The 13,441-nt window shown below is 43.3% G+C and overlaps 1 protein-coding gene across 1 annotated transcript in view; it reads right to left on the bottom strand.

Annotated features, from left to right (window-relative positions):
- The window catches only part of casd1 (CAS1 domain sialic acid O acetyltransferase 1), a 64,311-nt gene that overhangs the window by 45,994 nt on the left and 4,876 nt on the right, over positions 1–13,441 (bottom strand). The gene's annotated exons all lie outside the window — the stretch shown is intronic.

The raw sequence follows: 13,441 nt of genomic DNA, 5'->3' as shown, positions 1-13,441 counted from the left end.
CAATGGATGGGAGGCTGGTTTGCGTGATGGATTGGGCTACATTCATGACCTTTTGTAGTTCCTTGTGGTCTTGGGTAGAGCAGGAGCCACACCAAGCTGTGATACAACTAGAAAGAATGCTTTCTATGGTGCATATGTAAAAGTTGGAGTCGTAGCTGACATGCCAAATTTCCTTAGTCTGCTGAGAAAATAGTTGGTGGGCTTTCTTAACTAGAGTGTCGGCACGGAGGGACCAGGATAAGTTGGTGGTGATCTGGACACCTAAAAACTTGAAGCTCTCGACCCTTTCTATTTCGTCCCCATTGATGTAGACAGGGGCATGTTTTTCTTTACGCTTCCTGAAGTCGATGACAATCTCCTTCGTTTTGTTGACATTGAGGGAGAAATTATTGTTGCCGCACCAGTTCACCAGATTCTCTATCTCATTCCTGTATTCTGTCTCGTCATTGTTTGAGATCTGACCCACTACGGTGGTGTCGTCAGCAAACTTGAAAATCGAATTGGAGGGAATTTAGCCACACAGTCGTAGGTGTATAAGGAGTATAGTAGGGGGCTGAGAAAACAACCTTGTGGAGCACCAGTGTTGAGGATGATCGTGGAGAAGGTGTTGTTGCCTATCCTTACTGATTGTGGTCTGTGAGTTAGGAAGTTCAGGACCCAGTCGCAGAGGGAGGTGCCGAGTCCCAGGCGACGGAATTTGGAGATGAGTTTCGTGGGAATAATAGTGTTGAAGGCTGAGCTGTAGTCAATAAATAGGAGTCTGACATAAGTGTCCTCGTTATCTAGGTGTTCCAGGGTTGAGTGCAGGGCTAGGGAAATGGTATCTGCTGTGGACCTGTTGTGGCGGTAGGCAAACTATAGTGGATCCAGGTAGTCTGGGAGGCTGGAATTGATTCGTGCCATGACTAATCTTTCGAAGCACTTCATAATGATGGATGTCAGAGCCCCCGGCCGATAGTCATTAAGGCACGCTGCTTGGTTTTTCTTAGGTACCGGGATGATGGCCGTCTTCTTGAAGCAGATCGAGATCTCAGATTGTTGTAAATCTGATTGTTTATTCCTATTCTTTGTTTCCTGTCTGCCAACCAGTTTTCTATCCATCTCAATACATTAGTCCCAATCCCATGTGCTTTAATTTTACACTCCTAATCGTTTATGTGGAGCTTTGTCGAAAGCCTTCTGAAAGTCCAAATAAATCACATTGACTGGCTCCTCCTCATCAACTCTATTTGTTACAGCCTTGAAAGAATTCTAGTAGATTTGTCAAGCATGATTTCCCTTTCATAAATCCATACTGACTGTCCAATTCTACAATTGTTTTCAAAGTGCTCTGCTATAAAATATTTACAATGGACTCTAGAATTCTCCCCACTACTGATGTCAGGCTGAATGATCTATAATTTCCTGTATTCTCTTTATCTCCCTTTTTAAATAGTGGGTTACATTAGCTACCCTCCGATCTCCAGGAACTGTTTCAGAGTCTATAGAATCTTGGAAGATGACTATCAATGCATCCACTATTTCTTGGGCCACTTTTTTTAAGTACTCAGGGATGTAGATTATCAGGCCCTAGGGATTTATTAGCCTTAAATCCGTCAGCTTTCCCAACACCATTTCTCTACTAATACTGATCACCTTCAGTCCCTCCCTCTCACTAAACCCAGTGTTCCCCAACATTTCTGGTAGCTTATTTGTGTCCTTCTTTGTTAAGACAGGACCAAAGTATGTATTCAGTTAGTCAGCTATTTCTTTGTCCCACATTATAAATTCCCATTTCTGACTGTGAGGGACCTACATTTGTCTTCATCAATCTTTTTCTCCTCACATACCCATAGAAACCTTTACAGTTCTTCAGGAGTTCTTCAGGGTAGTATTCTAGGCCTGACCATCTTCAACTGCTTCATCAATGACCTTTCTTCCATCACAAGGTCAAAAATTGGGATGTTCACTGATCCCCGCACAATGTTGAGCACCATTCATGACTCCTCAGATACTGAAGTAGTCCATGTCCAAATGCAGCAATATCGGATAATATTCTGACTTGGGCTGACAAGTGGCAATTAACCTTAGCGCCACACAAGTGCCGGACAATGGACATCTCCAATAAGGGAGGATCTGACCACTGCCCATTTACATTCAATGGCATTTACATTGTTGGATCCCCCACTATCAACAGCCTGGGGGTTGCCATTGACCAAAAGTTTAACTGGGATAGCTGTTTAACTGTAAATGCTGTGGCTACATGAGCAGGACAGAGGCTAGGAATCTTGTGGCAAGTAACTTATCTCTTGACTGCCTTGAGTCTATCCACAATCTACTAGGCACAAGTCAGGGGTGTGATAGAATACTTGCCCCATGCCTGGATGAAGGCAGCTCCAAAATCAGAAGCTTGACACCATCCAGGACAAAGCAGTCGACTTGACTGGCACCGCATCCATAAACATTCACGCCCTTCACCATTGACGCACTGTAGATACACTGCAGGAACTCACAGAGGCTCCTTAGACAACACCTTCTAAAGCTTCAACTGCTACCATCTAGGAGGAAGAGGGCAGCAGACACATGGGAACACCACCAACTGGAGGTTCCCCTTCACGCCACTCAGCACCCTGACTTGGAAATATATCACCATTCCTTCACTGTCGCTGGGTCAAAATCTGGAACTCCCTCCCTAACAGCACTGTGGGTGTACTTGCACCACAGGCACTGCAGCGGTTCAAGGCAGCAGCTCACCACCTTCTCGAGGGCAATTTGTGATGGGAGACAAATGCTGACCTAGTGAGCGACCCCCACATCCTTTGAGCGAATAATTTAAAAATTAGATTTTGGCTCCAGTACTCACCACCCCCCCTCCCCTTCCACCAATGGAGAAAGATCATAATGGTTCCACATTCTGTAATGTCCTTTCTAACAATGTTGCCCCTTTCTCTCCCTTCAGAGACCTCCCCAGAACCTCCCTTTGACAATACATTTGGACAACTTTTTTAATTCTTTACTACTAAGTGGTGTCCATTCTGTGTCTCTAAATTCCTCCACCTCCCACGTACTTGAAGCCAAGCCTTAAAGACCTCTCTCTTTAAACCCTCCAAAAATTGGAAAGCTTCATAGTATATTCAGGTCAAAGATTGAACATTTCCCAAGGCACCCATAAAGTGAGACCTGAGTGATGTCCGGACAAAAAAACAGCCTTCTTGTCTAATTATTTTCTACTTTGTGAATTTAGACGTTTTCTATTTTAATAATGCTTTTCACAACAACAAGATCTCTCAAAGCGCTTTACAGCCAATTAAGCATGGTAACGTAGAAAACATGTGGCAGTCATTTTAGAGTGTTTAAAGCTGAAGTCTACAGGCGGTGGCCTGGCTCATGCAGACAGACTTTACCCTGACTTCAACACTGCATCTACACAGACTACTGCAACTATGACTGCTCCCAGTCATAGTTGCAGTAGTATGCATCCTTTTGACCTATAACATAGGAACACAGGAAAAGAAGGTTGCTATTTGGCCCTTTGAGCCTGCCATGACATTCAAAAAAATGACCAATTGTGGTCTCGATCGGGTGAATTAGATTAGCAAGTGTCGCCTGGAAAGCTAGTTCACAGCGCATTTGGGACAATTTTTAGAGAGTGTGTTTTAGTGTCAACTAGGGGCAGACTATCCTATTCTTGGAAATGTGCAGTGAGTCAATTAATCAATAACCTCATGGTAAAAGAGTCTCTAGACAAAAGAGATCACAACATGATACCATAACAGGAAGAATGAACAGAGGCAACACAGGGCAGGGGAAGATACAGGAAAAGGGAGAGGGTGAAAGAAAAGCTCATAAGAGGCCATAATCGATCCCCGACTCAACTTCTGCAAGGAAGTGCCAGACATATCCGCTTCACTAAGGAGATCATTAATGTAACTGCCATTTGCTGCAGCCTCACGGAAGGGCAAGAATTACATTGCTAGTGGCTGTGAAGGTGACTTCCAGGCTGAAGGAAGCCAACTGTGTAGCACTTGGCAATTCATCATCCAGCTTTGCACAAGGCAGACCACGGAGGCTCTGTATTCCACGAAAACTGCGTCGTTTCCTTCTCTCTTGCTAAATATGAACAAGTTGAGTGAGCACTTGGTTTTGTGGGGATTGCAGACCTCCCAAAGGAGCAGAAGCCAATGACTGCACACACATCACTTCATGTATGGTGCATGCTTACTGAGACCAAATCAGGAAAGGATACCACTGACACAATGGACAACTGCCATGTGACCAAACTATGCACATGTAGGTCAAGCAGTATTTTGGCAGCAGTCATGATGCTTTCATTCAATGGGAGTCCAGTGTACCATCTGCATCAGAGTGACCATGCCAAGTGAGATGGTGGCTGCTAAGCAACACTGACCACATGGCTCATGTCTTTGGTGCACACATAGGCAGCATGCATACAGCAAAAGCCATTCCACCAAACGAAAATGTGATGGACTCATCACTGAGCTTTTGTTGCCCGGAGAGCACTAGAGGACACTGCAGCATTCAGCATTTCACGGAGTGAGCGTCAAGATTCATGGCGGTTTGTTGCATCTTATACAGCTGCTCCATCTTCAAGGCACAGCCATTGCCATCGGCTATATGGCAAGCAGCAGAGGAGGGAAAAGGAAAGTGGAAGTCAACACATGATTATCTTTCTGCCTTGGATCAACTCGTTCAATCACGGTACCAGTGAATTCAGCCTCTATTCCCTATTTACCCACTGTCCTATACCTTCCCTGTTACTGAATATCAGTAATCCTCTTGGCCACAATGCTGAAATAACAGAATCATTGAATAAACATTTCAAACCAACTTTATACAAACAATCCAATGTTCATCAAATCACCTTTGTGTATTCCCTTAGCATCTGTTTTCCATGTGTTTTTGCCTGCAGTTTGGATGACTTTCAATGACAGACACTGCAGATGACCCCAGAACAAAGAACAAAGAAAAATACAGCACAGGAACAGGCCCTTCGGTCCTCCAAGCCTGCACTGACCATGCTGCCCAACGTAACTAAAACCCCCTTACCTTTCCGGGGACTATATCATTCTATTCCCATCCTATTCATGTATTTGTCAAGATGCCCCTTAAAAGCCACTACCGTATCCGCTTCCACTACCTCCCTCGGCAGCGAGTTCCAGGCACCCATTACTCTCTGTATAAAAAAGTCTGCCTCGTACATTTCCTTTAAACCTTGCCCCTCGCATCTTAAACCTATGCCCCCCAGTAATTGACTCTTCTACCCTGGGAAAAAGCTTCTGACTATCCACTCTGTCCATGCCTCTCATAATCTTGTAGACTTCTATCAGGTCTCCCCTCAACTTCTGTCATTCCAGTGAGAACAAACCAAGTTTCTCCAACCTCTCTTCAGAGCTAATGCCCTCCATACCAGGCAACATCCTGGTAAATCTTTTCTGTACCCTCTCCAAAGCCTCCACATCTTTCTGGTAGTGTGGCGACCAGAATTGAACACTATATTCCAAGTGCTGCAACATGACGTGCCAATTTTTAAACTCAATGCCCCGGCAAATGAAGGCAAGCATGCCAAATGCCTTCTTTACTACCTTCTCCACCTGCATTGCCACTTTCAGTGACCTGTGTACCTATACACCCAGATCCCTTTGCCTATCAATACTCTTAAGGGTTCTGCCATTTACTGTATATTTCCTATTCTTATTAGACTTTCCAAAATGTATTACCTCACATTTGTCCAGATTAAACTCCATCTGTCATTTCTCCACCCAAGTCTCCAACCGATCTATATCCTGCTGTATCCTCGGATGGTCCTCATCGCTATTCGCAAATCCTCTAACCTTTGTGTCGACCGCAAACTTACTAATCAAACCAGTTACACTTTCCTCCAAATCATTTATATATATTACAAACAGCAAAGGTCCCAGCACTGATCCCTGAGGAACGCCACTTGTCACAGCCCTCCATTCAGAAATGCACCCTTCCACTGCTACCCTCTGTCTTCTTTGACCGAGCCAGTTTTGTATCCGCCTTGCCAGCTCACCTCTGATCCCATGCGACTTCATCTTCTGCACCAGTCTGCCATGAGGGACCTTGTCAAAGGCCTTACTGAAGTCCACGTAGACAACATCCACTGCCCTACCCTCAATCACCTTCGTCACTTCCTCGAAAAACTCGATCAAGTTAGTGAGACACGACCTCCCCTTCACAAAACCATGTTACCTCTCACTAATACGTCCACTTATTTCCAAATGGGAATAAATCCTGTCTCAAAGAATCCTCTCCAATAATTTCCCTACCACCGATGTAAGACCCAGCTCTGAACAGCACCACTTTAGCATGGGCAGTAGCAGTCTGGGGGGTTGACTGGCTAACAGCCAGCAGCAAGGGTACTTGTGAATAACAGCTGCAGTACCACTGCCACTTCCACTAGCAATACCTTGGTGAACAGATTGCTGGACAGCTGAGAACACCCTCCAAGCCCCTTTGAACACTAGTATCTGCAGCTCCAATAACAGCAGGCTGAGCATTCTTGGAAGCAAGAGCAGTGCAAGCATACATAACAGCATGTTTCAGTCTGAACTTCCACTGCCTTACCAGATTGAAGCTCTTATGACCTAAATGGAGCAAGTCACAAGGATAGAGGTTGTGCTGAGTGGTGGGGAAAGCAGGAAGTACATGCTTACAGCATCTGCACCTTGTAATCAAATTTGAGAGAGAAGCAAGACTAGATATGAGTATACGCTCACCTTTAATGTCTTCAGCCCCACCACCGGCCATGGGCCCACAATGATGACAAGCATGGTTTTCTTTGAAAACATGCACATGAACCTGGCCTCTGCTGGTCAGATGGCGGTGCTTCCAGTAATGTGCCACTTTCTCTTGCAAGAACAATGAGTGTGCATCAATGAGTGAGGTATTGTTGTCGTGGTTGAATAGCTGGGAGTGCGTGTAAGCTGCTAGATGTGGGTGTGAATCTTGCAGTGCCAAGCATTTGATGGGAAGATGAAGCTATGAAGATCAGATGTGGGTTCTGTGGAAGGAGTCATAGGGACATGAAGTGTTAACTCTCCCCAAGTTTCCCTCCCGAAAGATGCTGGCAGACCTGCTGAGTTTATCCAGCATTTTCAGTCTTTATAGCCAGTGTGAATAATGTTTGAGGTTTGGTATGAAAATGATTGGGATGTATGCATTGAGCAATGCATGAGGCTAGTGTTCCAGTTGGTGAGATGAGGCATTTGAAAATGCATTCACTGACCTTGATCATTGAAATTCCTGCCTCTTGGTCCCCTGCAGATATATTACATTGATGACCCATGCACAGGAGGACAAGCCTACATTGTTGTGTGATGCCACTTTTAAGGCCAAAATGAAAGAGATTATTGGTTTCCTAGTTATGACATCAGCTTAATTCCAAGAAATGTCCATGTGACCATGGGAATGAAAAGCTATGAGGAAAAAAGATAAATTGAAAGCTAACTACACTTGTGGTGTTCCAGCCTCTCTGGTGGCGGGCAGTTCAGAACATAGACATGTTGAGTGGAAACAAGCAATGCTATCATGAATGGATTAGTTTCCTGTCTGACTGTTGAGAACAAATCCCGATGTTGAAGCAGGGCTCTGAGAATGTAGAGACTGTGCTACTGTATGTTAAATTATTGGAAAGGTCAGAGCTGAAGAACAGGGGATTAAGAGTTGGATAAGATCTACTGCTTCTGTTTCAGTGTTGTCAGAGATCCAGAGTTCGGAGAAGGGTGTCTCTGGGGATTCTGTGCCTTCAGAACTTCAGTAACCCAAGTGAGGGGTGTTCATAGACATGCTGGTGTTGGTGTTAACTGTGTCTGGCACTCTGCATAGAATACAGTTGCCAGTAAAGGCATCTGAAAACACCAGCGGGATTTACTCCAGTTTTTACGTGAATTTGGCAAATGGTGAGCTATTGCAAACCCTGCTACAGTGGAACACTCCCGGCGGGGGAGACGCTCGCGGGCCTGCAGACTTCAGTCTGGGCCCACTAGTTAGATTTAAATGCTTATTTTAATAATTTATACAGCTCCGCGCCAATTTCTGGCACAGAGTTGACAGTGCCGGAAATCCGGTGGCCAGACACTTGGAGGCCATGGCGCCCAGCAGACAGCCCGCTACACAGCCTCTGCTCGAGACTCCTGGCTCACGCAGCGGACTGGGAGAATCGCCCCCTCCCCCCTTATTTTCTTCGCCCCATTATCACTTCCTTTGGCCCTGCACAACTCTTTTCTCACGTCTTCCACCCTTTTACAGATCTTTAAATTTGTTCTCACTGTCCAGCATTTCCCTTCCTTATGTTTTACGTTTCTACATTTTCCTAGTTCTGAAGAAACATCATCGATCTGAAAAATTAACTCTCTCTCTCTCTCTCCACAGCTACCAAACCTGCTGAGTTTGTGTGTCCCTTTTGCAGTAATTTCAGGCAGCAGGCACCACTATCTATGCACTATGCTTATTTTCTGTAAATATTTATTTAAATTGCGGAATGAAGTCACTCACCAAGATTTTCAGATTTAATGATGCATGGGAATATATTTTGAGAACTACCCCAAAAGAAACCTACTCCAAAGACTAATTGCACCTAAAGTATGGCCATACATGTTTCAATTTATTAGCTAGTTAAATAAGACAAAAGTAAGGAATTTCAGAATTTAATGCCTTAAATAGTCTGATCTAACAGTCAACCATCACTGATTTAAGTAATTGACCAGTTCAAATCTTACAACTCCAAAGATGTGCGGAAAGGGATTCTATGATTAAATTTAAGTCAAAGAAAGAACATATCCAAGTTTGAATGGCTTCCATTTACTGTATTTACAATACAATTATACACTATTGAAAATTCATAACACTGCTTCAACTGTTTTAAGATTTGTTACAACACAAGATAAAACAGACACGTACTGTACTGGAGACTATTTTTGCAATACAGCTGATACTCAGCACATCACTTCATGAATAGGCACATTTAATTTATTAGTAAGCAACTGATGTTGGAAGACACCAAAAGAGAAGAAAAATGCCAGACATTTGGTAGTGAAGCAGCTCTGCTACACAATCCATAATAGTAAAATGAATACAATAAAAGATCAAAAGGGTCTTTTTGGCAAGTTTGAGAAGTTACTTGGATAATTATAGTACTGTATCTTAATCTCAACACTTTGATATAGTTTTTTTTATAGTTAACCAATTCTGCTGACAAACTCAGTTAACTGACATATTGGTTATAGACATTATTTCTTGCACCGTAAACTGAGCAAAGTATGACACAGACACAACTTTTCAAGTCTCTCATTTCAAGCCTTTATCAATTTCCATCTTTCCCCCTTAATCGTCTCTCGTCCACAGTTGAAGGTCCCCTAGCCCTAATATTGGGGGTATTTTAGTACAACTTTCCTTCAGTGAGAGGTGGACTTGAGGGAGAAACACAGACCATGGAGTGGATAAATAAAGCCCAAGGAGGGAGGCCTACTGCTCTTATCTTTGCGGAGAGCGACAGAGGGGAGCGGACCTGTGGTGGGTGAAAGAGAGACCAGGGTGTGGATAAATAAGGCTCGAGGAGCAAGACCTACAGCAAACCTTTGGGAAGAAACACAGAGGAATTGACCTACAGGAGAAACACAGACCAAAAAACAACTAAATAAAGCCCAAGGAGTGAGGCCTACAGCACTTGCCTTCGGGCAGAAGTCCAAGAGCACCAAGAGTTTAAAAAAAGTGAAGTGACATTGCAAGTTGATTAAGCAGCAGAGACGGAATCTTAACAACTAGGAGTTTATTAACAAGTAGCCAGTGAGTCTTATCTTCTATTTTTAAATAAACTTTAGGATTTATCAATAAGGTTCATTAGTATTGGTAAAGCTTTAGTAGAGATGCAAGCAGAAGGGAATTAAGAAGCTGGTGAATCTATTGTTTTATTTTTAAGTGGTGAGGTTTATTGTATTCCTAAGGTTACATGTAGCACAATTATTGGTGTTGAGGAGAAGCATGAATTTAAAAAATCATTAAGAAAATAGGTAATTAGCTAAGTGCAGAGTGGCAGTAAGGAGCAAGAGCTAAGCGAGGCATAAAAAGCAGCTAGCAGGAGTGGAGCACAGGCAGCAACAGAAAGTGATGTTGGCGCAGGCACGGAGCTGATTAGTGAATAGTTGGTGAGCAATTCTATTTTCTAGTCCAGTTTATAGCAAATAGTCTGTAAAGCAGAGTGGCTGCGTGGAATGCACACGTTGTGACACATGGGAGAAACATGAGCTCCAAGCTTCAGAACTCAAGCAATGGCTGGAATCAACATTGTCCATATCCATGGGGCTGAGAACAAGGTGGGTAGCATACTTAGGGAGGTGGTCACACTGCAAGTTAAGAGACTACAGGCAGAGAAGAAATGGGTGATTGCTTGCAAGTATAGGAGGAATCCCCTCAGTTTATCTCATTCGCCAACCAACTTTCTGTTTGGATGCTAGAGAAGGTGATAGTTTCTTAGAGGAGTGCAAGCATGACCAAGTCTGTGGTACTATGGGTAGCTCAGCTGCACAGGGAGGAAAAAGAGTGGTATGGGATGCAATTGTTAGAGGAACAGACAGATGTTTCTGTAGCCACGGACATGACTCCAGGATGAAAGTTGCCTCCCTCATGGGTCAATGTTTTCACTGAGCAGCTGCAGGGCATTCTTGTCTGGAAGGGTGAACTGCCAGAGGTCATTACCCACATTGGTACCAATTACATAGGTAGAAAGAGGAGTGAGGTCCGGAAAGTAGATTTGAGAGAGCTGGGAAAGTGATTTAAAAACGGAACTTCAAAAGGCAATAATTTCAAGATTACTCCCTGTGCCATGTTCTAGTGAGTTCAGAAATAGGAGGAGAGAGCAAATGAAAGTGTGGCTGGAGAGATGGTGTAGGAGGAAGAATTTTAGATTTTTGAGGCTTTGGGGCACGAGACCTGTATCAGTATGACAGGTCACACCTCAACATGACCAAAACCCAATGTCCTCACAGGAAGATCTGCTAGTGCTGCTGGGAATCCAAAGGAGAATTTGGATGGGGGAGAAACAAAGTTGCTAATGGCAAGAAAAGAGTAAGCTAAATTGGAAGGCAGTGGAAACAAGGCCAGCACCAAATACAATCAAAATACAGAAAAACTTTAAAACGCCAAAATTATGGCACTCTATAGAAATGCACATAGCATTTGCAACAAGCTTGATCAATTGACGGCAGAAATAGGACTAAACGAGTATGATCCAGCTGTCATTAATGAAGGATGAAATCAGTACATTAGCGATAGGGATCAGTGCTGTAATGAGAAATGACATAAGCATGGGAGATCAAGATAAGGAATCAGTCTGGGTAGAAATAAGAAATAGCAAAGGGAAGAAGTACTTGGTAGGAGTAATCTATAGGTCCCCAAGCAGTAGTTCCGCAGTGGGGCACAGTATAAACCAGGAAATACTGGGGCTTGCAAGAAAGGTATGGCAATAATCATGCACATAGATTGGAAGAATCAGATTGGCAATGGTAGCCTGGACTCAGAGTTCATTGAATGTATTAGAGACTGTTTCTTGAAACAATATGTTGTGGAACCAACCAGGGAGTACTCTGGATTTGGTATTGTGTAATAAGGAGGGATTAATTGATGACCTTATAGTTAAGGATTCTCTAGGAAGTAGTGATCATAGTATGATAGAATTCAAAATTCAGTTTGGGGGTGAGAAAGTGGAGTCCCCACTCCAGCGTTCTGGAATTAAACAAAGGAAATTACATCAGCATGAGGATAGATTTGGCCCGAGTAGAGTGGGCAGGAAGGTTAAAAGGTCGGACAGCGGATGAGCAGAGGCAGTTGTTTAAGGAGATACTCAATTCCTCACAACTAAAATATATCCACGTGAGGAAGGAGGATGGCAAGGAGTGGGTGGGGGGAGGAGGGAGGGGATTTTCAAACATAAACAAAGGGATACTAAAAATGTAATAAAAAGAGCTAAGGTAAATTACGAAAGAAAACTAGCACAAAATATCAAGAAGGACAGCAAAAGCTTCTGTAAATATATAAAAAGGGAAGAGAGTCACTAAGGTGAATGTTGGTCCCTAGGAAGATTAAATCGGAGGGTTAATAGTGGAGAACACTGAAATGGCAGAGATGCTAAATCAATACTTTGTTTCAGTTTTCACTGTGGAGGACACTAGTACCATTCCTATAGGAACGAGCAAGTCAGAGGTAAGAGAAAGGGTAGACCTTGGAACATCGATCGGGAACAGATACTCGGCAAACTATTGGGATTGAGGGCAGATGTGTCCCCTGGGCCTGATGGCATACATCCTAGGGTATTAAAGGAAGTGACAGCGGAGATAGTGGAACCATTGGTTATAATATTCCAAAATTCCCTGGATACAGGAAAGGTTCCACTGGATTGGAAAAATGTTAATGTAATGCCCTTATTCAAAAGGGGAGAGGCGCAAAATGTGGGATATTACGGACCAGTTAGTTTAACATCTGGTGTTGGGAAAGTATTAGAATCAATTATCAAGGAAGCAGTATCAGGACATTTGGAAAGTCAAAATATTATCCATCAGAGTCAGCATGGTTTGACTAATTTGCTAGAGTTCTTCGAAGATGTAACAGGCAAAGTGGATAATGGGGATCTGTAAATGTAGTATATCTGGACTTCCAGAAGGCATTTGATAAGGTGCTGCACAAAAGGTTAATTCACAAGGTTAGATCACATGGGATTAGGGGTAATTTATTAGCTTGGATAGATGATTGGCTGAAGGACAGAAGAAAACAGAGTCGGGATAAATGTTTTTTTTCTGGATGGCAAAAAGTAACTGGTGGGGTGTCACAGGGTTTGGTCCTTGGGCATCAGCTACTTACAATCTATATTAATGACTTGGATACAGGGATAGAAGGCTCAACAGCCAAATTTGCAGATGACACAAAAATAGGCGGGACAGTAAGTTGCAATGAGGAAATAAGAACCCTAACAAATGGACATAGATAGGTTAGGAGAGTGGGCCAAAAGATGGCAAATGGAGTTTAACATGGATAAGTGTGAGGTCATGCATTTTGGTCGCAAAAATGAGAAGGCGACTTATTACCTAAATGGGGAGAGACTTCGGGGTGCTCCAGTACAATGGGATCTGGGTGGCCTTGTTCATGAGTCACAGAAAACTAGCATGCAGATACAGCAGATAATAAAGAAAGCAAATAAAATGTTGGCATTTATAGCTAAAGGAATAGAATATAAAGGTGAGGAAGTACTGTTGCAACTATACAAGATGTGGAGATGCCGGCATTGGACTGGGGTAAACACAGTAAGAAGTTTAACAACACCAGGTTAAAGTCCAAAAGGTTTATTTGGTAGCAAAAGCCACACAAGCTTTCGGAGCTCTAAGCCCCTTCTTCAGGTGAGTGGGAATTCTGTTCACAAACAGAGCTTATA

This window comes from Mustelus asterias, chromosome 2 (genome assembly GCF_964213995.1).
Source record: "Mustelus asterias chromosome 2, sMusAst1.hap1.1, whole genome shotgun sequence".
NCBI lineage: Eukaryota > Metazoa > Chordata > Chondrichthyes > Carcharhiniformes > Triakidae > Mustelus > Mustelus asterias.
The sequence above is the reverse complement of the archived record's forward strand: the minus strand, read 5'-3'. Positions and strand labels throughout refer to the sequence as shown.